At 41.6% G+C, this 24996-nt stretch overlaps 1 protein-coding gene across 2 annotated transcripts in view; it reads left to right on the forward strand.

Moving 5' to 3' along the window:
* Positions 1–15413: 15413 nt before the first annotated feature.
* Positions 15414–24996, forward strand: part of VSNL1 (visinin like 1) — a 92160-nt gene continuing 82577 nt past the window's right edge. Inside the window, exon 1 of one of the 2 annotated variants that reach the window (XM_054196155.1) lies at positions 15414–15562. The gene's annotated coding sequence lies outside the window, so the exon portion shown is untranslated. Of the gene's footprint in view, positions 15563–16143; positions 16243–24996 lie in introns of those variants that run through there. The other variant, XM_054196156.1, reaches the window with a different exon arrangement.

Raw genomic sequence — 24996 nt, forward strand, 5'->3', positions numbered from 1 at the left:
TCATGAAAGAGACCTCCCTAACCTATTAAGGTTATAATGTAACCTAGTAAGCACAAACTAAGATTCATCAAACTGCAAAACATTGATTGTCAGAAGCTAGAGGGTACTAAGTGAAGGATTTTTTTCTATTATTTGCATCGTTTCTTATACACTTTCTCTGGGCATCAGCTACTGGCCAGTGTTGGGAGTTAATATACTGTGCCATCTGCACACAGACCAGACATACACGTCTGATCCAGTATGGCCACTTTTATGTTCTTTTTAGATATGTATTTCAGACTGTTATTAATGCTTAAAAAAATGTGCTGTATTTTTACATTTTTCAAGAAGATGTTGTATTTTGAAATGTGCTAGTAATGAAGAGTAACTAAGCCTAAATATTCATGAAATAACAAACAACTGGTCTTACAAACTCAGTGCCCATTTTGTGGGTTGAATATCCACCCCTCTTTAAATCCGTTAAAGATTTTTGAATGACTTCGTCCTTTCTTTTTTGATTATTCCTCTTTCAACTATTCCCAAAAAGTATATCTGTCCAGTGATAAAAAAGAAGATATGTTGATCTTTCAGCAGGCAGAACAGAATAATGGTATGTTTTGTTCTAATGACAGAAGGTTTTGACTTTGAGAGCAATTGACTGGAATTTGAAGAGCGCATTACATCACAGCAAATGTTTCAGAGGCTTCTTTCATTACACATTAACATGCCATAAGTTCTTCAAAATTAAAACATCTGATTTGGACATCAGAAACTGTTTGCTATAATGGGATCACAATTGAAGACATCATATTTCTTAGCGAAATATCTACTCCCAATTATTCACATATGCAGTCCATGATTCTAAAGCTCTCCTCCAGACACATGTTCCTCTGTTCCTATATATCAGCCACGATAAATAAATACTTTCGGAGTTCTTTAATTTAGTGTGATTATGACATATTTGCCAATCATGAAGCAAGATTTCAATACCAATTAATCAAATGCATTGTTTACATACAGTACAAAGCAATCGGCACATCGTAACAGATAGATACATTATTTTTCCTTTTTTATTATTCGCCACCATCCTGATCTAATAAATAGTATTATTTCTGGGCATTAAACATGGGCACAAAACACGGTTGTTTAGTCAGGTGTCAAAATGCAGTTGTCAGGAGCTCACTTTTGGCAGGCACACAGAGTTAACGAGAAGTAGCTGAAGTGTGTCATCAAGCATGTGGGCAACCTATGTGTTCCCTACTAGTTTTGCAAAGTCTCCAGATGTCGTGGCTATTAATATAAACAACGGGGGTAGAAGCCAATTCCTAGTTTTCCAAAAATTGGAGAAGATTGAGCTTCTGAACTACAGAAAATACTGTTCTCCTAGGTCTCAGTTGTCTTCACAAAATACAATTTATTATCATCATACCAACATGATTTTTATTTTTTTTTTATATAATATATAGGTAACATCTGTATCAGCCTTGTATTTTGGAAACTGAAATTCTTATGTTTCTTTGGTTTTAGGTTGGAAAACATCTAACAAAGAGGCACATCTAGGACATCTACATGAGGTACATCCAGCACATCACCACATAAAGTAATGTGCTGATTTAATGTACTGGCTCCTCACTTTTTATGACATAGTTTGTATATCTGGGCATTTAAAAACTGTCTTTTCATGCCTTTAATATGGAACCACTAGGAGCTGATTATGGCTTATTATATAAATTATCTACTATATTTAAAATGATGACTAAAAGATGAGCGATGTAAACAATGTTGACAAAGCTGAAAATCACTCACAGAGAATCACAAAAGCAGGAATACCGTAGGTTATAATGATGAAATGCTCTAAATGGCTGATATTCAAAATGCAGATATTTTTCCCAATGGAAACACAATTATCTGTTGAATTTGCAATATTCAATAATAACACTTAGACATCTTGTGCAGTATTTGTAAGGTGAAACCAAGTGAACCTAAAATATTTTATGCAAATTAATTTTAAACATAATGGATGGCACTTCCCTTTTAGTGTCTTTTTAAGTTATCTTAGTCTGAATGAGATTCTCTAATTATAACAATATACGTAAAATACTGTAGACCAAGATGGATATTTTAATTTGTTAGCATGTAACACTGCAAAGAATAGGAAAAATTAATAACATGATATTTTAAAGCGTGGAAGTGATGATGAAAAATGTTATGTGACCATTAATATGAGCAATCCTCTACCTGTTAAAAATAAAATAAAATAAATAAATAAATAAATAAATAAAGCTATTTTTATTTCTTGGAAGGGGACAGTGTAGAATGCCGCTGTTAGGCACTGATTCTACAACATAGAAACAATATTGAATTCTTCCTTTTTATTTCTTTAAAGCTTCAACACTCAGACAATAGGTTATTATAATAACAATCACTGTCTTTTTCTTATTCTCTTAAAAAAATAGCAGCACTTTGTTCATGTAGTTTCATGTATAAGGTGCTTTCTGACATATACCATGAAGTCACAGGGTAGCTACAGTGTTAATTTATACACAAATATTTATTTACAAAAATCCTCCTCTCCACAGGCACAGAAAAACACTCAAAGAAGGGAAAAGTACCTAAAGCAGGCAAACACAGGGACAAAATGTCCGTTCATCGGCACTTGGCTCTGCCCATCCTGTTGAGTGGGCTGGTTGGGAGTATATTTTCCTGTGATCCTGGGCTTTCCTGGCACTGCTGTAAATTGCAGGAGCATTGTATCTGTCTTCAGCAAGCCCCAGGAACCAGGCATAGCATACAGGTAGGTAGGCTATTGCTCTCCACTATTTCACAGCATGTAGTGATTCGATATAGCTGAAGGTCAACACTACAAATGAGACATCCTAGCAACTGGTAAATGGTTTCCACACTGACTGCTTGCTAGAACAACTGCTAGACTATGTTGATTTAATAAGCAGTTTGCTTTTAAATTCAGCAATTATTCCTTTTAATCTATTTTCATATATTCAGGTGTTGCTAGCTTGAAAGAGATACGGAATTCCAGTAATACTCATGGTATGAATAGAGATCAGTTAATAATTTTGATCAAAATATCCTTTTTAAATGTTTTTCACAGCCTTAGGGAAAAAAAAAAAAAGGAGTTATGGGTGGAAGAAAAAGAAATTGAACAAGGTCTATTAGGTCCATAAATCCAGGAGGAATTTAACATTATTTTTTCAAGACTACAAATCAGAAATTTGTATTCAATAAAAGCCTTAGGGGGAAAAAAAAATTCTTTAAGAACACGGGGCTTTTTCTTGAGGGTCATGCTGAACAGCTGCAAAATCAGATAGCTTCCTACTTGGCCCAGTCTTAAACTTGGTCAACTATCAACATACGACATGAGAAAGACTGCAGAGTCTTAACACATGAGATTGGACAGTAAATAATGCAGATTTAACATTGTGTGTGCGTGTATTTGCATATACACATGCGAATTATGTATATGTACTAACCTACATTTGTACAACTCTGACAGACTATAAGATAAATTTCTCAAGAGAAACAACAGAATCTCAGTTAAGCTATTGTTCAAAATTAAATTAAATTGGACAAAACACTTACTGCTGTATCATTAGTACGAAATGGCATCAGGGTGAAAGACCATTAATTACTAGCTGTTTTGCAAAGACAAGGAAACTAGAACACAATATGACTTTAAAACCTAAACTACTACTTCCTTAGAATATTGTGCCTAAACGGGATCATTGAGCTCTAAATAAGCCCTAAACTCTGGGCTCTTTTGCTGTGTGGCTAATTGTCACCTATCATTTAAAATGTAAATGTCCAGCGTGTGAGACCCTCACCCAGGCAGCCATTCATCTAAGTCTCTAAGGCAGAAAAGATGCGTTGCCACGTGGCGGTATCTCACCCAGCTACAGAGAGAGAGTAAAACGATTTGCAGTAACAGAAATTTCTTTATAATAAAGATTAAATTGGGTACAATTATCCCCACCTAAAATGATGAAAGTTCAACATGGTGTAGTCCAAGAGGTAAATCTACAATTGACCTATTACCCATTTCTTACTGGACTTGACTTATCTAAAAGATAAGACTAAAACCAGACTACTGATTAACTGATTATTATACTGAAACGATGGCACATGGACTGGAGCTCCCTATGTTTTCTAAAATACGTTATGTCTGCAGAAGAGGAGATACAATCTAAATTAATGCAAATTCAACAGTGAAGCAACTGGGTCAGTGGTGTAGATCCCACAGATTTGAGCGCCAGGACTGCCATTTTTACAATTAGCGATATTTCTTATCAGTCTGAAAACTACAGGGTGCTTTTCACGTAACCTAATTTAGGACATCTGCATCTGAGCTGACCACTCAAGGTTCCCTTTATAGACTGTGGGGAAAAAATAGGCACTTCTGGGCTGACATTGAATTTCAAGTATTTTAGATGTTTAGGAAGAGATAAACCGTTAAAAATGCAACTGACTATACTGGCAACACAGTGAGGCTAACTCAAATGCAGAAGGCTACTCCGATGTCTAAATTCGGTTAAGAGAACCTTAGCCCACACATTTGCTATTAGATGTTAATCACTTGAGAAAGGGTTTGTAAAATAACTGCTTCAGAAAAGGCTGGAGATAAAAATAACGTGACAAAAGATTGTGTAATGAACTGCATTGCAGAATGCGATGTCATGAACTCTAAAAAATTTTGCGTACAGGAAGCAGTTGGACCAGCAGGTAAGTAAATCTGGACTCAGGGATGCATTCGCATGACTCTCCTATTGCTGGAACCTAAGTAAGCTCATTTAGGATGAGGTGTCTCTATCTCGAATAGCATTATAAATCACAGACATGTCTTTTGACCAGCACTATTCTTTTATTGACTGTTAACCAACAGTTAAGCTGTCACTTTTACACTGTGGAAGCTCAGCGGGATCACAGGGGGAAACATTATCTTCACTGAGACTGATGCTGGCAACAGACATTTAGGCTGAGCTGTCTGGGCTTCCTCTTGAGTGTCTCGATTATGCATGCCCGCGGAGTTGCTCCACTCAGAAATGAGAGAGCAGAACATGCTCTGCATTTATTAGCGGACACCTCTTCGGAGCAAAAGGAATAAGGAACTGCCTCCCTCCTCCGTTTTATCCCTTCATAAGACAACTAGTTAAGAGCACAGGAATTGTTTGCTCTAATCAGCCTCTGGAAAGCTCATGGGTAAGGTACTGAAGAAATGTGAAGAAAGGATCTATCTTACACCAGAGATACACACACATATCCTAGTATACAAAGATGACCAGAGGGCTGGAGCACCTCTGCTATGAGGACAGGCTGAGAGTTGGGGTTGTTCAGCCTGGAGAAGAGAAGGCTCCGGGGAGACCTTATAGCGGCCTTCAAGTACCTAAAGGGGGCCTACAGGAGAGATGGGGAGGGACTCTTTATCAGGGAGTGTAGCAATAGGATGAGGCATAATGGTTTCAAACTGATAGAGGGGAGATTTAGATTGGATATTAGGAAGAAATTCTTTACTGTGAGAGTGGTGAGACGCTGGAACAGGTTGCCCAGGGAAGTTGTGGCTGCCCCATCCCGGAAAGTGTTCAAGGCCAGGCTGGATGGGGCTTTGAGCAGCCTGGTCTAATGGGAGGTGTTCCTGCCCATGGCAGGGGGGTTGGAACTAGATGATCTTTAAGGTCCCTTCCAACCCAAACCATCCCATGATTATGTGTTCAGGGTATGATGAATCTTTGTCTAACAATGTATGCCAAAGTACAGTACAACAAACAGTTCATAAACCTACTCAGTTCTTGTTTAGTTATTTGAAAATTACTTATGTCACAAATTTTTAACTGCGAAGATATTAGCTCTTTTGACTTAGAATAGCTAGCCTTCAGAGCAAACCATTTTCCTTATAAAATTCTTTTTAAAATCATTATCCAAGGCAATGGATGATAGGCGTGTTATAGGGACATTTTTTAGCTACTCATCTAACACTTCTGATCTGGAGAAACAAATTACCGCTCAAAAACTCAGGACTGCTGGGTCTAATAACATTACATGAAGTAAAATATACTCAGCATTTCCCTAGACCTTGTTAAATCTGATGAAAAGATATTATAAATAATGGTAAGTTAAAAAAATATCTAGTCTAAGACCTCTATAAGTCTCTGGGTTTATTAAAACTCATCCAACTCAATATTGCTTTCTTTTCTTTGCTGTTCATGCTGTGGTACAGTGTTACATTACAATACACTACCCAGTTAGCAGCAGCCTGCAGTCATAAAATAATGAGCTAGGGGCAATCTTTTTCTTTCGCAGTGAGTTGATTTTAAATTAATTTCAACTTACTCCACGATTTTTGGTTCACCTCCCAAATTAGAAACACTGATGGCCTCATTATTGAACACAACAGCACCTGGGAATGACTTGAAGTACACTGACCAGTAATTTAGACATCACGGAGAAAATATTTACATGTACAAAAATCGGGATCCGTAAAGAATCTAAAAATTGAAGGAAGATGAATTGTACAGTGTACAGTACTGCATAACATGAAATAAACCATCAAATTGTTAAAAATAATGAAAAATCTGTGTTAAAGATGAAAAAAGATTTTATGCACATAGCAAACATTTATTATTGCTATACTATACCTAATTTGGATTAAACTAACAAGTGTATGGAATAATGCATGAATATTTTTCATTAATCTCCAGATACATCGATATCTCAGGGATCCACAGAATAATAAACATAGCTAGAAAAGCTGATAGTGCTTATTTGAGACAACATTTTGGAAAGTACCTGCTGCTTTTGTTTGAAGTGTTCTGGCTTCAAGTCTGTATTGCTACAGAACCCTTTGTGTACGACAGCCACACCAGAGCGCTCCCCCTTTTGCTTAGTTTACTTTTCTATCAATGCTAAACAAATCACAAGAGCAAGTGAAAATATCAAAATTCTTTTTCTCTGAAGATAATAAGCCACACTGGAACTTTAAAAAATAATATGTACATAGCCACCCTTTCTTATTTTTTGTTACAATGCTCCTCTGGGAGCAACCAGCCACTCTGGAAGAGGGCTCGTGCCCCAGGACACAGGGTGTTGAAGGCAGCAGAGAGCGTGGTGGGTTCCAGGGATGAAGGAGTAAAGAGTGATGCAGGATGGACAGACCGTGACCCGAGAGATGACAGAATGGATGGAAATTTAACCATGAGGGCTAACCATGGGGCTTCAAAATGGAGAAGATGTTCTTGAGGAAGGCTCAGGGAAGCAGAAACGCTTCATAATAGTATCTGATGCTGGGTTAAACCACTGAGGATGGTCCTCACATGTAAAGGGTTCTCAACGACTTTTTTCAAGGGTTCTCTTCGACTTTTAGGAGGCAGGTTCTGAGAACACCGTCCCTCTTCATCCTCCCCTCTTCATCCTGCTCCATCAAATACAGAAAGATATCAGCACATGCATACCCCAGGTGCTCCCTGTGGTCTGACTTTGGGGAAGGCTCTTACATTCTCGAGCAAACATGGTGATGGGATATGCTACACAATATCTGGTACTAACTTAAAAAGTGGTTTGGTTTGTGATTTTTTTTTTCTTTTTCATTTTTATCACATAAAGAAGAATGAGAATCAGTACAGTTATCTCAGTATTAATAATTTTTCCTTTTGAAATATTCTTATATTATGTATTTTTATAAATATTTATAAAATTGTATTTTAAAAGTTACTTCAGATTTATATGCTGATATGGCACAGGTTGCTTTTAGCGTGGCAATACATTTTTCACCACTAAACGCGAAACACAGTGAGGCTCCATATTAATTCTATGGGTGAATATTTTTTCAAATATCTAAAGCATAGCTAACTGTGGAACTCCTTGCAACAGGAAGTTACAGAAAGCACAGATAGAAATTACTTAATAACAACAGATTCATGACCAACGGGCTCATCGATGGCCGTTAAGCATCCTTATCCAAATGTAAACTCCAGCTCTGCATGTTCCTAACCTTGAAGCTACCAGAAAGGGAGGTGTTCTCACGAAAAGAAATGTTGTTTAACTAACTGCTTTGCTTTTGATAAGCTTTACTAAAACTGACATCTCTGATACCAGCTACCAGACTAGATGCTGCACGATGTATTTTGGGGAGAGAAGTGGCAGCATGATTTTGACAAATAGAGATGTTGGCAATTAGAGAGGCATGTGTAGAGGACTGGCACTTATTTTAGGGGTTAATAGATATAGAAAAAGATGACCTAGCATTACAGATGGAAAGATTTCCTTGCAAATAAAATTATGAAATAATTTTTCAGTGTTTTGTTTAACATCTCTGTTCTCTGATGAGTACCTCTGTCTGTTGGTTTTGAACTTATTTTAGTAGTCCAGTAGCCTACTTTTTGAGCTGTATCTCCACTCTCAGCAGCACATCCTGCTTTTGTGATTACGGTCCAAGAGTGCTGATTCACTGCTGTTTTCTCAAACCAAATTATATTAAAAAGTAGTACTTCTGAAACAAAGACTATTATGAGAAGTCATCGTGTCTCACAGTGCAGTTTAATTATAAAAAGATAACTACGTAAATGTCCACCAAGATTATTTGTCCATAAGCAAGTAAGCAGTCCTGCTGCAACCTTTATTGTCCATCTACCTTCCCTGCCATATTTTAGTAGGAATTACATTCATATCACAGCCTAGAAGTGTATTATTAATCATACATAGCTGTATGACAAACATCAATAATAAAAAATATGACAAAAATGCAAGCAAACTGAGTAAGATCACCTGGTGTCCAAAAAAAGGTTAGGTAGCATCTTGTTTGTGTTGGTGGGTGTTGGTAAAACCAAGCATTTCATTATGAATAAATCCACTGACCTATTTGAAATTTATGTCCTTTTCCTTTATTACTTATTTTAATTGCCTTTATTATTTCCTATTATAGCCACAGCTGCACTCCAATTTTTCACATGTCATCATGTAATATTTTAGCTGAGGACAATCACTTGTGGATCAAATAAGCAAACAAAGCCCTCTTAGAACATTTCAAGACTACATGACCATTTTGACTTCACAGGAATTATTTTGTATATGTAAAGAGCTCTGCCTTGAGCTAAATGGCAGAGGAGAGCATGATGCTATGTTTAGGAGGACATTTGTAGAAAATGAAATGCTTCTAAGTTTTGTCATTCCTATCCTTCCAAACAAACATTAGTTACTTGAAGCTTATATTTCTCAGGTCCAGAATGTCAACTTTTTATTTCCACTTGACCAAATGCCTCACTTAAGAAGAACAACTGGAACAGCTTCTGTGGGAAAGAGCCTACTGGGGTAAAACCTGGGCTCGTGCCATTTAGCTTTAGACGCTTCGTTTAGGTGCCTAAACTTAAAACTATTTTTGCTTGACTCCTGGTAGTTAGGTTCCCAGTCCAAATCACCCTGTCAGGGCTGCCTTTTATTTTCGTTGACACCAGAGGCAATGCAAGGAAATAGGCAAGTAATTTAGCTATCAAATATAGGTATCTAAAGTTAGGCATTGCATGTACTCCCCAGCTGTGACTCTATTATACAACATCAGAGATGAAGTTACATAAATGGTATTTTCCTTACATTTCATACATGAGCCTGAGAAATTGAAGACTAATAAATAATCTCATTAATAAAAAGACTGAATTATAAATTATTTGGTTTGACACATACAGAGGTGATCTGTACACATAAAATCATTACATTCCACAAAGAAGAAAAAATTAAGGTCTGTTTTGTTTTATCTATATTCTTAGGGGCATTATTTAAAAATGAATGAGATGAATGTGAAAGATATTACATATACATAAAAATGTAATTTTCATATAATTATATATAGCACATTAAAGAAGCAAGACAATCTACAGTCATTTTGAAACTGATAATCTCGGTCACGCTCATTGTTCGCCATTGAGTATCAAGAATCTCACCCTTTCCCAACTGCAGCATGTTGCAGCAGCTTCATTTAATCAGAAAGCCTTGAAGCAGCTCCCTTCTGCCAATCCTTGCAGCCGCATTGCTGCTCTCAGTTCCCATGTAACAGACAAGTGTATTTCAGCGTGCAGACACTGCACGAAGGGAGCACAGAAGGGAGGAAGGAAATACCTCCTTCAACAGGCCTGGTAGATCATGAAGTGCACAGCTGTAGATGTAGATATAGTCTCAAATTCTTTCTCATGATATTTATTCTGATGTGGATTCTCAAAAAATAGATATGCAAATACATTCTTAGCAAGTATGAAAGCGAGAGGGGAAAATGCAACCTCTGAAAAGGTATTCTGCAATTAAATTGATGTCTGTAAAACAGGAGGTCATGCTAAAAAAAAAAAAAAAAAAATCTCATTACCAGTAAGCCACCTGCTGAGATAGTGACTCCTCTCAGAGACTACTGTGTCTTTTAATATTGAATTCTCTACTCTGGAGCAAAGAAGGGAGAGAAAAAAAGGAGAGGAAGATCTTCAGTTTCATTAGATTTTGAATTCCTCTCTGGAGATGCCTATCTATCTCCCTGGACAAGATCAGAGGCTTAGGGCATCACTTGTCTTCTTTCAAAGGCATAAGCAGAACGTTTAGGATTCAAAGCCTAAAGGAGACCCGTGTAAGCCATGGCAGACTGTAGGAGCATGTACCTACATTTTTCTGCTATTCATTCATATGCTAAGAGTTATTATATTTATGCTGTTCATTGTGATGTTAAAATAAAAAAAATACAACGAATAGAAAACTTTGGGTCAGATTCTGACTGTTTAAATTGATGTACTTCCATTATGAACAATCTGTTCTTTAGGTTCAAAAACCATTTAAAGCTGCTAAATGGCAACGATTAGTTTCATTTGCAAAATCCAAAGAACTGAATAGCAAGAAAATGAAAAATCCTACATTTATTTATATGATAAACAAGTGCGGTGCCTCTAATTCTCCACAGTCTGAAATACAGTATTATCATTTACATAGATTAAAAAAGGATGTTAAGTGGCTGAAAATGCCAGCGGTCTGAACTGGCAAACTTTTACAGCCAGCTTACAAAAGGCTTCAGGTGTAGGACAGCACAGCGTAAGCCATGTCATAACAGCACAACTGCTGATAATGTCATTATTACCTTCTTAATGATAACCCTGTGCATGGTTTAATGGGCAACATTTATTAAATCGTTGATTTAAGGCAAAATACAGCTTCTTCGCGGGCACTTTGGACGAAGCAGTAATACTACAAACAGGGAGGTTTTATATTATATCTTTACTTTTCAAATGGGATTTTTTCTTGCATTGTTACAGTGATGTAGTACATGAAAAAATAAGACAAAGCTTTCTATAATAATACCCCAGAGTGCTTCTTTTTCTGAATGAGCATCATGTTTCAAATGCATTTGAAAACATGGTCTAAGTAACCTGAACTTATGCAAGAATTATCTAAATGTAGACGAGGAAAGTCGTGCATGAAAACACACCACAGAGCATCTTCTGCTTAATCTACACTTTTTGATAGTAGACGGGAATTCTGCCACTGAAATCAAAGAACAAAAAAAACACATATGAAAAGTTCTATTTACAGAATCACAGAATGGTTTGGGTTGGAAGGCACCTTTGGAGATCACCTAGTCCAACACCCCAGCTAAAGCAGATTCACCTAGAGCCGGCTGGACAGGAACATATACAGGCAGGTTTTGAGTATCACACAAGAAGGAGACTCCACACCCCCTCTGGGCAGCCTGTTCCAGTGCTCTGGCACCCTCAAAGAAGTTTTTCCTCACGTTGAGCTGGAATTTCTTGTGTTACAGCTTGTGTCCATTGTCCCTTGTCCTGTCTCTGTGCACCACTGAAAAGAGTCTGGCCCCATCCTCTTGACACCCGCCCTTTAGATATTGATAAGCATTGATAAGATCCCCTCTCAGCCTTCTCTTCTCCAGGCTAAACAGACCCAGGTCACTCAGCCTTTCTTCATAAGAGAGGTGCTCCAGCCCCTTGATCATCTATGATTCTATGATTCTCTACGTGCCAGCCACCCAGTAGACAATCCTAAACTAGCTTTCAACCACATGACTAAGATATTGTTACCTGGGTAGCTGTGAAAAAATGAAACAGCAGCAAAACCCAACTAAAACACCAAGTAAATACCTGGTCTGAGAGCCAACACAGAGCTCTGCACTCCCATAGCTACACTGATGCCACTTAGAAGAGTTACCAAGATAAGATGAAGTCATGCAGTAACAGCAATATGGACACAATCAAAATAGGTCACACAGAATTAATGTTGCACTGTGATGGCAAAAGACAAACTTATAAATAAAAAACTGAACAAGAAACAGAGAATATGAAGGAACAATGTGGTTAAAACTTACCAAGCAGATGCCACAGCACTCTAACTTTCATTATGCTAAAGATGATTATTAATGATCTGGCAGGCCGAGCAAGCAATGAGGTAGCAAAATATGAAGATGACAGGAAATAATTTAAATTAATCAGAACAAATAAAACAGGAACTTCAGAGATACTCAGTGAAGTGAATCACCTCCTCACTGTTTGTTGGTGCTCAGGCTTGAATCAACCTAAATTTTTAGCATTTTTCAGCTCCATTTTTGCACATATAGAAAATCAAAATGTCATCTGAGGAAGAGGAATGCTCTGGGAAATTCCAAAAATGCATAAAATCATAAAACTACTATCTTACGGCCAAAAAAGTAAACCTGGGTGTAAAATCAGTGATTTTTCCTTGTCACACAGGTAACTAATAAATTCAATTGTCTATATTAACAGTGAAAATACTGCATCTTCATGTGCATTTGTACAATACCTCGTGCATCATTTGGAGTTATAATTGAATTTTTTGGAAATTTCAACAATAAACTAAAAACTATTACCATCTATCATACAATCTTTATGTTTTCATTTTTTTCTGAAATAATGAGTAGTAAGATAAAAATGGGCATGGCTTGGTTTAGATACTCTTTCTTATATGTCATTATTCTGCCCTCCTTTCACCTCCTTGCTGTATCCATCTGCTTTCTCTAGTGTTACGCTTAGGACTTGCTAAATATTCTTAATTTATGTATTGTAAACAGTCAGCAACAGAACTTGCCATGCATGAAAGTAAACATTTATGTATGTCTTTGCTGAGAAGGGGCCTACCAATTAGTCATATGCTGTGCAATGTCTAGTGAAAGAGTCCTGACCTTTACTCCTACCAGAACAGCAAGTACTACGGCCGCTCTACTCTGCTTTAGTGAGAACCATGTGGAGTCCTGCATCCAGCTCCGGAGCCCTCACACAAGAAAGATACGGACCTGTTGGAATGGGTCCAGATGAGGGCCGTGAAGACGACGGAACACCTCTGCTATGAGGACAGGCTGAGGGAGTTGGAGTTGTTCAGTCTGGAGAAGAGAAGGCTCTGGGGAGACTTTATAGCAGCCTTACAGTACTTAAAGGGGGCTCATAAGAAAGATGAGGACAGACTTTTTAGCAGGGCCTCTTGCAATAGGACAAGGGCTAGTGGCTTTGAACTAGAAGAGGGTAGATTTAGACTATACAGAAGGAAGACTTTTATACAAGGGTGGTGAAACGCTACAACAGAGTACCCAGAGAAATAGCAGATGCGTGATCCCTGGAAACATTCAAGGTCAGGTTGGATGGGGCTCTCAGCAATCTGATCTAGATGAAGATGTCCCTGCTCATTGCAAGGGAGCTGGACTAGACAACCTATAAAGGTCCCTTCCAATCCAAACTATTCTATGATTTTACTACAATGACAGTTACAACAGAAAGAGAAGGGCAAGATCAATTGGATTTTGTATTGAAGGGCAAGATCAGTTGGATTTTACATCAAAGGGATGAACAATGTTATGCAAATTAAACTATCTAACATTAACTTCCACACAAGATGCTTGTGGAAAAGAACTGCCAATGAAAGCATGGCTTGCAATGCAAGATGATGGCTCCACACATGCATGATGGCTACAGGTGGCTCCATGGATGGGACGCAAGTGCCACCCACCCAAGAGCAGCCTGCACTGTTGGATAAAAACGCCACCAACTGAATCATAGAATAATCTAGGTAGGAAGGGACCTTCAAGATCATCAAGTCCAGCCGTTAACCTAACACTGACAAATCCACCACTAAACAATGTCCTTCAGCACCATGTCTATCCATCTTTTAAATACCTTCAGGGATGGTGATCAAACCACTTCCACGGGCAGCCTGTTCCAATGCTTGATAACCCTTTCGGTGAAGAAATTTTCCCTAACATACAATCTAAACTTCCCCCGGCACAACTTGAGGCCATTTCCTCTTGTCCTATCGCCTGTTACTTAGGAGAAGAGACCGACCCCCATCTCTCTACAACCTCCTTTCAGGTAGTTGCAGAGAGCAATAAGGTCTCCCCATAGCCTCCTTTTCTCCAGGCTCAACAACCCCAGTTCCCTCAGCTGCTCCTCATAAGACTCATGCTCCAGACCCCTCACCAGCTTAGTTGCCCTTCTCTGGACAGACTCCAGCACCTCAGTGTCTTTTTTGTGGTGAGGGGCCCAAAACTGGACACAGCACTTGAGGTGAGGCCTCACCAGTGATGAGTGCAGGGGGACAATCACTGCCTTAGTCCTACTCACCACACTATTTCTGGTACAAGCCACGATGCTGTTGGCCTTCGTGGCCACCTGGGCACACTGCTGGCTCAGGTTCCGCCAGCTGTCGACCAACACCCCCAGGTCCTTTTCCACCAGGCAGCTCTCCAGCCACTCTTCGCCAAGCCTGGAGCGCTGCATGGGGTTGTTGTGACCCAAGTGCAGGACCCAGCACTTGGCCTTGTTGAACCTCATACCATTGGCCTCAGCCCATCGATGCAGCCTGCCCAGATCCCTCTGCCAAGCCTTTCTGCCCTCAAGCAGATGAACTCTCCCACCCAACTTGATGTCATCTGCAAACTTACTCTGAGGGTGCACTCAATCCCCTCGCCCAGGTCACTGATAAAGACACTAAACAGAGCCAGCCCCAGCACCGTGCAGCCCACAGGGCAGGCTCACGTCCCCGCACACGCACGATGGCTACGGTCCACGCCGGGCACGGGGCGCGGCGGGGCAGGCCGCGGGGCCGTGCCGCCGTTTTGCTCCGAGTCACCGGCAGCGACTCCGAGGCCACCCCGCCGAGGCGGCAGCAGCCCGCGACCCCCGGGCAGGGAGCTCCTGCGGGTTCCGTGTTCCTCGGGGCTCCCCCTCGTCCCTCCATCCCTCCCTTTCGCTGTTCCCCCCCACCCCCGCCACGGCCGCCGCCACGTCTCGACCCGCCGCGCCCGCGCTCCCCCTCCCTCACGCCCCCGGCGGCCGCGCGCATGCTCGCGCGTGCGCGGGGGCGGGGGGGGACGCGGGGCGGCGGTCTGCAGTGCGGGGCGGGCGGCGCGCGGGGCGGAGCGGGGGCGCGCGCGGCGGTGGCGGCGGCGCGGAGTGAGCTGCGGCGCGAGCGGGCGGGCGGGCGCGCAGTGAGGCGCCGTCCCTGAGGCGCCGTCCCTCCGGCCGCAGCACCCCCCCTCCCCCCACGGCGGGACCCCTTCGCCTTCCTCCACACCGCGGACAGCTCTCAGCACCCAGCTGTAAGTGCGCACCGGCGGCGGGAAACCGGGGCGGGGGGGACGACGAAGGGGGCTGCGGGGTCGGCACCGGGCGAAGTGCCGGCGGGGGAGCTGCCCGTCCCGGCGGCGCGGTCGGGAGGGACGAGGCTGCCTCGGGGTTGCCCCGCGCGGGGCTTTTCCAGCCGGGAAGGCGGCGGCGGCGGGGATGGAGGCGCGGTGCGGTCACCGGGAGGGGATCGTCCTCGCCGGTAAAGTTGCTGTTCGCCGTTCGTCTCGGCCGCTCCGTGCGCGGGAGTTGCTGTTTCCCGGGCGAGAGGGAGGGAAATCCTGTCGGCAGCGGCTGGGCCGTGGGGTGCTGCGGGACGGGAGAGCGGAGCCCGCGGCTATCGGGGTACAAGCACCCGCCGCCTCAGGAGCGGCCGTTTGAGCCCCTCGCTTCGGAATTTGCGCTTGGAAACGTGACAGTGAAAGTGGAAGTCTTTGGGCGTTCTGCTTCGTTTGGAAAGAGAGAGCGAAAAGGACATTATTTTTTTTCCCAGGAGGGGAAAACAAAACAACCCCCCCCACACCACCACCACCACCAAAAATAAGAGCGTGTGAAACCCAAGAGCGGGAGCAGTCCCCGCAAGGTCATCACACCCACGGGGAAGGCAGAAGCGCTCCCGATCCTTGCGATCGCCTTAGTGATATTCTTACTGCCTGTAAGAGATTTTTTTTTTTTAATTTATTTTTTACTTTGGTGTTTTATTTCATTTGCCATGCGAGGACCGCCTGGGAAGCGGGTGCGCTCGCCCCTTCCCGCGCGGTCGGTGCGGTTGCCGGGCTCCCGCTATTTAGTGGGGCATCATTTGGGGTGAAAATGGAGGGGGGGGAGATAAGAGGAGCTGAGGTGACATCCAAGCCGGTTTCTTTCCCCCCCCGCCCCCGCGAAGGCGTGAGGAGGAGGAGGAAGAGGAGGGAAAGGAGACGGACGACGGGAGGGAGAATTTCGTTTACAGAGATCAAAAAAACAAAAGAAGGAGCAGGCTGAGACAGATCGTGAGCAGCCGCCGGGGAAAGCGAGGCGTTTTGCGCGGAGAGGAGTTGCGGGGGCGTGCGCGGCCGCGGATGGATGGATGGATGGATGGATGGATGGATGAATGGATGGATGGATGGAGCGTGGAGGAGGAGGGGGGGTGGGGCAGCCTGGCCGGCGCAACTTTGCGCGCAAACACCGCTTGAAAATGAGTTGTCCGTCCCCGAGTGGGCGGACATGCCTGCAGGTGATCCGGGGGTGCTTCTTTTCCGTCCTCTTCCCAAATTTCTCCCCACGTCCTCCCGGGAAGGACCGGATCCCCGTAGTATGCTGGGCATGGAGTTGCGGCAGGGGACGGTTTCCCACCGCACCGGGGTACCGCACCGGGACACGGGGGCTCTCCCCACCACCACCCCGCATGGGGGAGTGGGATGCGGGAAAGGGAAGGCAGCACCGGGGGGGGAGGGGGCATTCCAGCAGCCTCCCGCACGCCGTGGGTCCCCCCCAGCCCACCCTCTGCCCCCCCCTCCCCCAGCGCTGCCTTCCCTCCTGCGCATCCCACCCCCCCGAGCAGCTGGAGTCCCTCATTGCCATTTGCGGGGTTGCCGGTGCCAGGCTTCCCCCCCCTCCCGCCTCCTCCTCCCGGGGGTGTCCCCAGCTCCCCCCGCCCCCCCCGCCCCGGAGTCTCCTGCTCTCCCCACTGGGGAACGCCACCCTCCCCCCGAGCCGGGCGGTCCCTTCCCTGCATGAAGTCACCTGCAAGGTGTCTTGTGTCCGTCCCCCGTCGTCCCCCCCCCCCCCCCCCCCCGCCTCCTTCTGCATCCTGTCCCCAAACCCATTCCTTAGCTGGGGTGTCGTCCCCATCCTCCCGGTACTCCCCTTCCTTGGCTTGGCTTCTCCGGCCCCCGACGTGAGGAGAAACGGGCGGAGATTGGGGGCGGGAATGGAATGATCTTATACAACTGCAGACAGCGCCCCCGCCCCTGAGGAGCCCGTTCAGGGGCTTTTCGGAGGCGGGATGGGGCTCTCCGCCTTCCCAGGACGAGGAGGGGGAGCCCGAGCCCGGCCGTGCGGAGCCCTCGGGGCAGTCGGAGCCCCCGCACCCGCCTTTGAGGGGGGGGGGGAAGAACCGCGCTCCCAAATCCCGCACCGCCCGAAAGAGCTCCGCAAATCCAGGGGAGGGGGGTGGCGGTTCCCTGCACCGCCAAGCTTTTCGGCTGACAAAGAAACTGTGCAGGTAACGGGGTAATTAAAATTGAGATGCGGTTACTTGCACGCCAGAGCCTCGGCCAATTAGCAAAAGGCCAAATGTACGAATAAATTCCATGTTCTTGTACAGATGTTAATGTAACAGATGTGTTTAAGAGATACAGGTACTTCTCCCAACAATTCTCCCAGCAAAGTATTTTTAGCAATATCTTGTAGCGAGTGTTACTGTGGATAGGTGTTCTCTTCCTTCGTATATTAAAAAGTTCAGCTTTCAAAGGTACCACCACCTCTTTATGAAGAAGATGCACATATTTACTAACCGTAATATGATAAAGAACAGAATCCTCACCTTCAGAGAAGAATAAGTATGTGAAGAAGCTCAGTCTTCGTAAAATACATATTCACTGTCCCTTTCAGAATACATGCCTAGTGGTAGTTTGTTTCTATGACACATTTCCAGACTCATTAGTTTTCACTAGTACCCTTTTACTTGACAGAATGCCTTTTTTTTTTTTTTTTTTTTTAAAGAACGCAGTTCATTTAAGAACATCAGTTTACTTGAAAGGTCTTCCAGTACAGTGTTAGAACAGCACTATCCATTTCAGATTTGTGGACTCTGCTCAATTTTAATTAAAACTTTAATTACATTTTGCTTCTTCATTCAAACAAAGCATAAAGTAGCCTGGGCTAATGCTGCTGTCAAGGAAAAATAAAGAAACATGTTCTTAATTTTCATTGTGTATTATTCCTGCCTTTTAATTAAGGACTGAATCCTTACCCCGTTGGGCTCAAAAGGAATTTAGCCACAAACTTTCCTGACATAAAACTGCAATATTTAATCAGTTTTCTAGGTTGCCCAATCTTCTTGCCCCGTACGCATGCGCACCCATATATAGAATTACACCACTGATTTTCCACTGATTTTGTCGTGCCTCATGTTCCGGAACGTCCAGCCATTGACAGCACATCAGCCATGTCGTCGAGCGGCGTCTGCTTCAGACTGTCACAGCATTACGTAATGTCACTACCGCAGAACAAACGCTGGAGATGTCCCCGCTGCTCTCAGTCCCTTTTTACAGCTCCCTGTGTGCACTCCCCTGGCGTAATATACTAGAAGAGTCATAGCTGATACCACACTATGGTACCAGCCAGAAGAAAAATTCTGCTCTGGCTGGAATGGTAAGGCAAAGTCTAACTGGGATGCGATGGGATGGACAGGGCAGAGCCGAGCAGAGCAGAAGGCTGCCGGTTCAGCTTGCTGAAATAAGGCTGTCTGTGTAGGACGGGAGCAATGCAGTGAAGCTAGCTTTGGTGCTATTTGGAAAAGGCGCTGCACATGTTCCACGGTGAGAGATCCTGCTGACTGCAGCATCTCCGGCAGCGCGCTGGGGATCCTGGCGTGCCTTCCAGCCCTTACCCTCTCCAGGGAATGGGGAACAGGATGCAATACTGCACTCCTGCAGCTCCCACTCTTCTCTTTTGAGTGCGTTAGGATGGTAGACCCCTCTTGACTTTTCTTTCTGTCCGTGCTCTCCATATAGGTAACAGGCAGGATCTAAATCTACGAATATGTATTCCTTTTCACAAACACATGAATATGATGAACTTTGTTGCAAAAGCTTCCAAAGTTGTTTACTTTTCAAGCTGCGGTTCTGGTTCTGTTTTTCAGTTTTCAAATTTTAATTTTATGTCTGGCTGCACTGTGAATTCGTGTGGTTTTTATATCATATCTGTGCCTCACGCTCATACTTTAGTTATTCAGTTCTGTAAATTTTTGCAGATTCCTGTGGATTTCCAGAAGCTTATGTCACTTGGGCAAATAATCCCTCTAATTTTTAATTATACAGCAATGTAAACTAGTTGAAATTAGAGTTAGCGAATTCAAAATATGATAGGAGAATTTGTTTTTATAGTACTTAGAATTGAAACACATAGCACTTACCATGAGAAACTGTACTCCTTGCCTGTGATGTCAGTCATTTTCAGCACTGGTCTTCTTCCCTTTGTTTTTAATGCATATTGTTTTGCCAGTGTAGATTTGGGCTAAATACCCTTTGTCATTAGAGAGGTCTAAAAAGAAGCTTGTTTCAGGGTGGTTTTGACTGCCAATAGATTCTGCACTTTCCTTTAATTTTGTCTTACACCGGTAGAGAAGAGCGACTGTGACCGTGTGGTCTTCCTGCATTATTGCTCATGCCTAATTTTGACTCAGAACTCTCTGTAATGAACCTAGATCATTTCATCTCTCCCCGTTTTCTTGTGGGTCCATGTTACCTGCATTTGCATACCTTTTGCCGTTCTATACATCCGTTGCCTTTTTCTTTCTTCCTTTGGAGTATAATTTTGTTTCATCTCTGATCTTTGTGTGCCTTAATTGCATCTTTGGATCTCTTTTCTCATTACCAATGATCTTCTTCACTGTTTGTTTCCCGTAATCCCCAGGAAAGAGCATGACTTACTGCATGGCTTCTCTACGTGGCATCGCTGAAAGCGTTGCCTGATACAGGAATACAGCATGAGTAGGGAAGGCTGTGAGCATATGTAAGATGCGAGGATCCAGATGGGCTCCCATCACTGGGAGGCGCTTTCTTACCTCAGCTCCAACTCTTGTCTTCATTCATAGAAAGAGAGACTCTTAACTTTTGAATTTTATACTATTGCTCTGAGAGTAATGGTGATAATCCTTTTCAAAGACAATGAAACAGATGATAAAGAGGATACTTTACTTTTTCGTGGAATACAAAATCTCTGGGTAGCGCTTCAAATCTATATTGCTTTTTAAGTTGTGATTTAAATTGCTAAGTGTATATATATGCATTTTTTCAATTTGTGTTTTAAACTGTATGTGGACACTATCCACAGGGTCTCTGCTTTCAGGAGCTTCTCCGCATTTAGATATGAATATTACCCAAAGGACAATAATACACATGTAGGAAATTAAGGCAGATTATTAAAGATGGTCTCAGAGATGAAAGTTGTAAAAAAGTAAGTAGTTTCAAGGAGGCAGTTGAGGAGAAGGAAAAGATAGAAATCACTTGATACTCAATTTCACTGATGTGTTTATGAGAATATCAAGCTGTTTTTCTTTGTGATTATTCCCCCGAGGAGGGTAAGGAACAGAATATGTTTTGTAAAATAACTTGTAAAACCACAGTTAATTGAAATAAAGAGTGTTCATTGGGAGTGAGATGACAAATGCATCTTTTGTTGAGCTAAACATGATGTATTCTGAAACCGATATCAAGGACAAAGGAAGAAGTATTACAAATCTTATTGAAAATTTTTCTGCCCAGAATAAACCCCATTAAGTCACATTTTCAATTCCAGATTACGGATTTAACAAAACATATTGTAGCTTCCCCAGTTTCAATGTTTTAAAAGAGCAAGAGTTTGATACATTCTTGAGTTTGTCAACAAGCTAAGATTTTTGAAGTCACGAGAAGTGATAATTTGAGGTAATCAAGTGGCTCTTTTAAGATAATTTTAATAAAATAATTTCCTACTAGGAAGATAAAAAATTTTAAATTCACTTTCTTTTTTATCACAAAGCCATTTGAGGAAGAATATCTACACAGTCAGCATGGCAAGAATCTAAATTGATGTCCAGAGAAAAACCAAGGTATAATGGTGATTTTGTAGCTTTTACGCTAATATATATGAGACACTAAACTTTTTGATTAAAATTACCTTTAATCACTTTTGACTTAAACCTGATTTATTTTTAAATAATTGATGATTTCAGAAAAGCATTATTATTTTTATGTAGTTCCACCGTATAGTTTACTAAATACCAGAACGACGCATTATACCTATTTCTTGTTCACTAACTTAGACCTTCTCAAAGTTCATTGATGAAAAAATGTAAGAACTGAGATCCAGGATGGTAAGACTTATAAATGTCCTATTAACTTGTGAATTTTATTTTTTTCCTACTGAGTTTTTTTCATACCATAATTAGGCATAAGAAGATATTGGAATTTTGTTTAACTCCTGATGAGTTGAAGCAACCAGTATGATAACAGCAACCAATGGAATTACCTTGGTTGTTCAAACTTTGATGAAGAATACACTGTCAGCACTGTACAAGTCAAAATGTATACTGAGGAATAAAAGCTGTGACGGTAATTTACAGGGCTTTTAGGCTAATAAATTAAAGGCTTTAAACCTTTTGATGAAAATTGCTTTAATTAGTTTTAACTTGTAGCTAAATAGGAAGTTGTGTTCTAGAGGTGAAAACTTTCAGATTCATAAATGTTTAACTATACAAGGGATAATAGTGAGAATTTTAGCCAAGTGTCTATCAGAATCCATAACATTTGATTCAGCGATACCTCTACCCAGTCTCCTGTTCACGAACCGCATACGTGGTTTTTTTGGGGGGAAAAAAATAAGTCTTGATTTAAAGACCACAGATAATGTAAAATTTATCTCAGTTCTCCCTAAATTTTTCTAATAGTTAATTATCCTTAGTATTAAAACATAAACCTCGCGTCTTGGTTCTGGACTTCATTACCAGTTCTTGAGCGAATCGATCCCTGAAGCAGTTGAAAGAATGTTAATCTCAAATACATCAGCTGTTGAGTCAGGTGTGTATAAAGTATCTATGATTTGGTTTTAGTATTTCACAAAGGCAGTATATTACTGGAAATTATTTTTTTTTATATAAAAGTTTAGTGATCCAGTTAGTAAAAAAGTTTTTACTCAGAAATAGATATTAAATCATTCACTGTAAGACAGAATTAAATGGCAGTGAGGAGAGCTGAGTATTATCCTTTTTGTGGAGAATATCTGTGTATTTAATTAGACCTTATTCTGAATGGAGTCCTCTAAAATTAGAACATCTTGTTTATAAAAGCTCTTAGAATACAGCATATTTCTGTGTGCTCTTATCTGCTATATTTAGAAATGCAAAGTAACTGAAGACTCAGAGAACGAAATTTGGGATATTAGTTAGTAGTTTGAATTAAAATGCTTTTGTTTTTTTAATAGAAATTGATATACATAGAAAAAAAAATCTGATTTTGAAAAGTTAGTGAAAAAGAACAAGGCCTTAGCACTGAAAATAAAATTGGCTTATGTAATGGATAACACTGCAAAAATTTATCTATTAAAGTATTGCTGATATCCAGCCGATATCGCTATAGTCGATGTGCTTTCATTACAACAGAATATATACTGTACTTTTTAAAAGCAGTCATTTTTCATTTTAAACATATATTTTTTTCAAATGATACAAAGGAGTACCGACCTTCAGCAATAGTGTTGAAATACCTGTCTTGAATTGCATAACAGGCTTTCAGTTTGAAAGTATGAAAAGGAATTTTAGTTTGATATGTGAAACAGTGGATCATACTGACAATTTTTGCAAACCAGAGTGATTTATTCAAAAGGACTGAATCTTCAGATCCCCTCTAACTAAGTTTGACTTGTATTTTTCATGTGGGTTTTTTTTGCATCTGACTTGGATATGTTAGTACTCTCGGATCTGATCACATCAACTCCATTGTAAGGTCAAATGACGCTCTGCTATGTGCTCCAGTGGGCTTGGAATGTGGTCCTTGGTGTTCATGCCGAACGACAAAATTTAGAAGATTAGCATGCTTTTGGCCTTGAAATCAGAATGTTAGATGTTTTACCTTATTAAAATTTTATATTATACATCCTTAAATGAGAAGAGTCAAAGAATCACAAACTGTTTTTCCCATATAAATACCTAAAACATGCCTGCCACCTTCTGTCAATGAATTTCTGATGATACAACTGTATTACTGAAATGCCAGAGTGTTTAAGAGGAGTAGCTACTAAGGCTCCACTTTCCTTCTCAGGTATGGTAAGTAGATCACAAAGTAGCCTTTATTGTTCTTCATTAAAAAATTTGTTTACAAGTGCTGTCTTTTGCTGTGTAACATATTGGGCGAGTGTTTAGCTGTTAAGTTCAATGTTTTTTTTTTTAATTTATTTTAATTCTTGTCTGGGGAAATAGGAGGGTTGGAAGGGGTTACGATTCTTTGTGTTGTTTTCAAGTGCCTGCCGCAAAGAGGTGTGACTGAAACACAGATCAATAAGTAATATTAGTTTCTACACGGTTTAAGAAGTGAACATTATTCATCTGGGCTTCCCACTCTGTTATGTGAGAATGTAATCCTGAAGTGTCAGCAGGTACTAACCCTGCCTCGCATCTTATCTTACCCTTCAGCTTTTACTGATCCTTTTTTTCCTCCCTCTCTGGCTCTGCTTCCTCTCTCTGATTCTGCTCCAACAGGCTCCTGTTGCCTAAGAGTCTCCCTCTCCTTAAGAGTACCTGGCTGTGCATGTTTCACCATGGTGGATGCTTTCTTCATCTTGCAATTTAACTGTGGATTTCTGTTTGTTTTTTAAACTGTGGGCTTTATAAAGCAAGGATCTGGCCTTTGTATATGTTCTTGAAAGTGCAGCTGTATGTATATTTACAGTGCTATAAAGGTAAATATTTTTATTAAAATTTTAACAACACATAGGAGATGTTGTAAATACAACCTGTGCAGAAAGATAAGGTGCATGTTCAGGGATTTTGTGGTGTGCCTTTGAAGCAATCCATGTCTGAAAGCAGCGACTGAGTCCATCGCCTGCAAAGCTAATTAGGATACATTTATTCTGCCATCACTCGGTTGTGAATGAAGTATGCTGACATACTCAAACTCGCTCTAAACCAGGTATGTGATGTACCCGCAGCAAGCCAGACGCAGCAGTAGAGCGCTTAGCATGGCTTATGTGCTCAGGTCTTCACCCTGCCCTTGGGTGAGTTACATAGCCCACACCACGTTCTGCCTTGCCCTGGTGGGTCTGTTCGCAGTGGCAAACCCAGAGGGTTTGAAACTGGCCCAGGCACACACTGTGCTCCAGCTGCAGGGGCTGCCATGTAGATGCAGCCTAGAACACCTTCTGAACAGCTGGGTTTGGATCCAAGTATCTCTAGATGGATATTTTCAAAGAGCAGCCTGTAGGAAGTTGCAGTGCGATGTGAGCAGATGTTGAATACCGCTGTGTTCTGTCTGTGTGTCTGTCTGCTTTGTCCATTGAATCTCGCCCTTCAGTGCCCTCACTCTCCATATCTTAGTGCAAAGCCCACTATGTAGCTTCTTGTAAATCTGTGCAGTAGGATTGGAGCCTATGTATTTCTTTTAATTTATTTTTTTCTGGGTTGTGTAATGTTGACATAGGAAGATGTAGGAGACTGAAAATGTTACAATAA

This window comes from Rissa tridactyla, chromosome 3 (assembly GCF_028500815.1).
Source record: "Rissa tridactyla isolate bRisTri1 chromosome 3, bRisTri1.patW.cur.20221130, whole genome shotgun sequence".
Taxonomy (NCBI): Eukaryota; Metazoa; Chordata; class Aves; order Charadriiformes; family Laridae; genus Rissa; species Rissa tridactyla.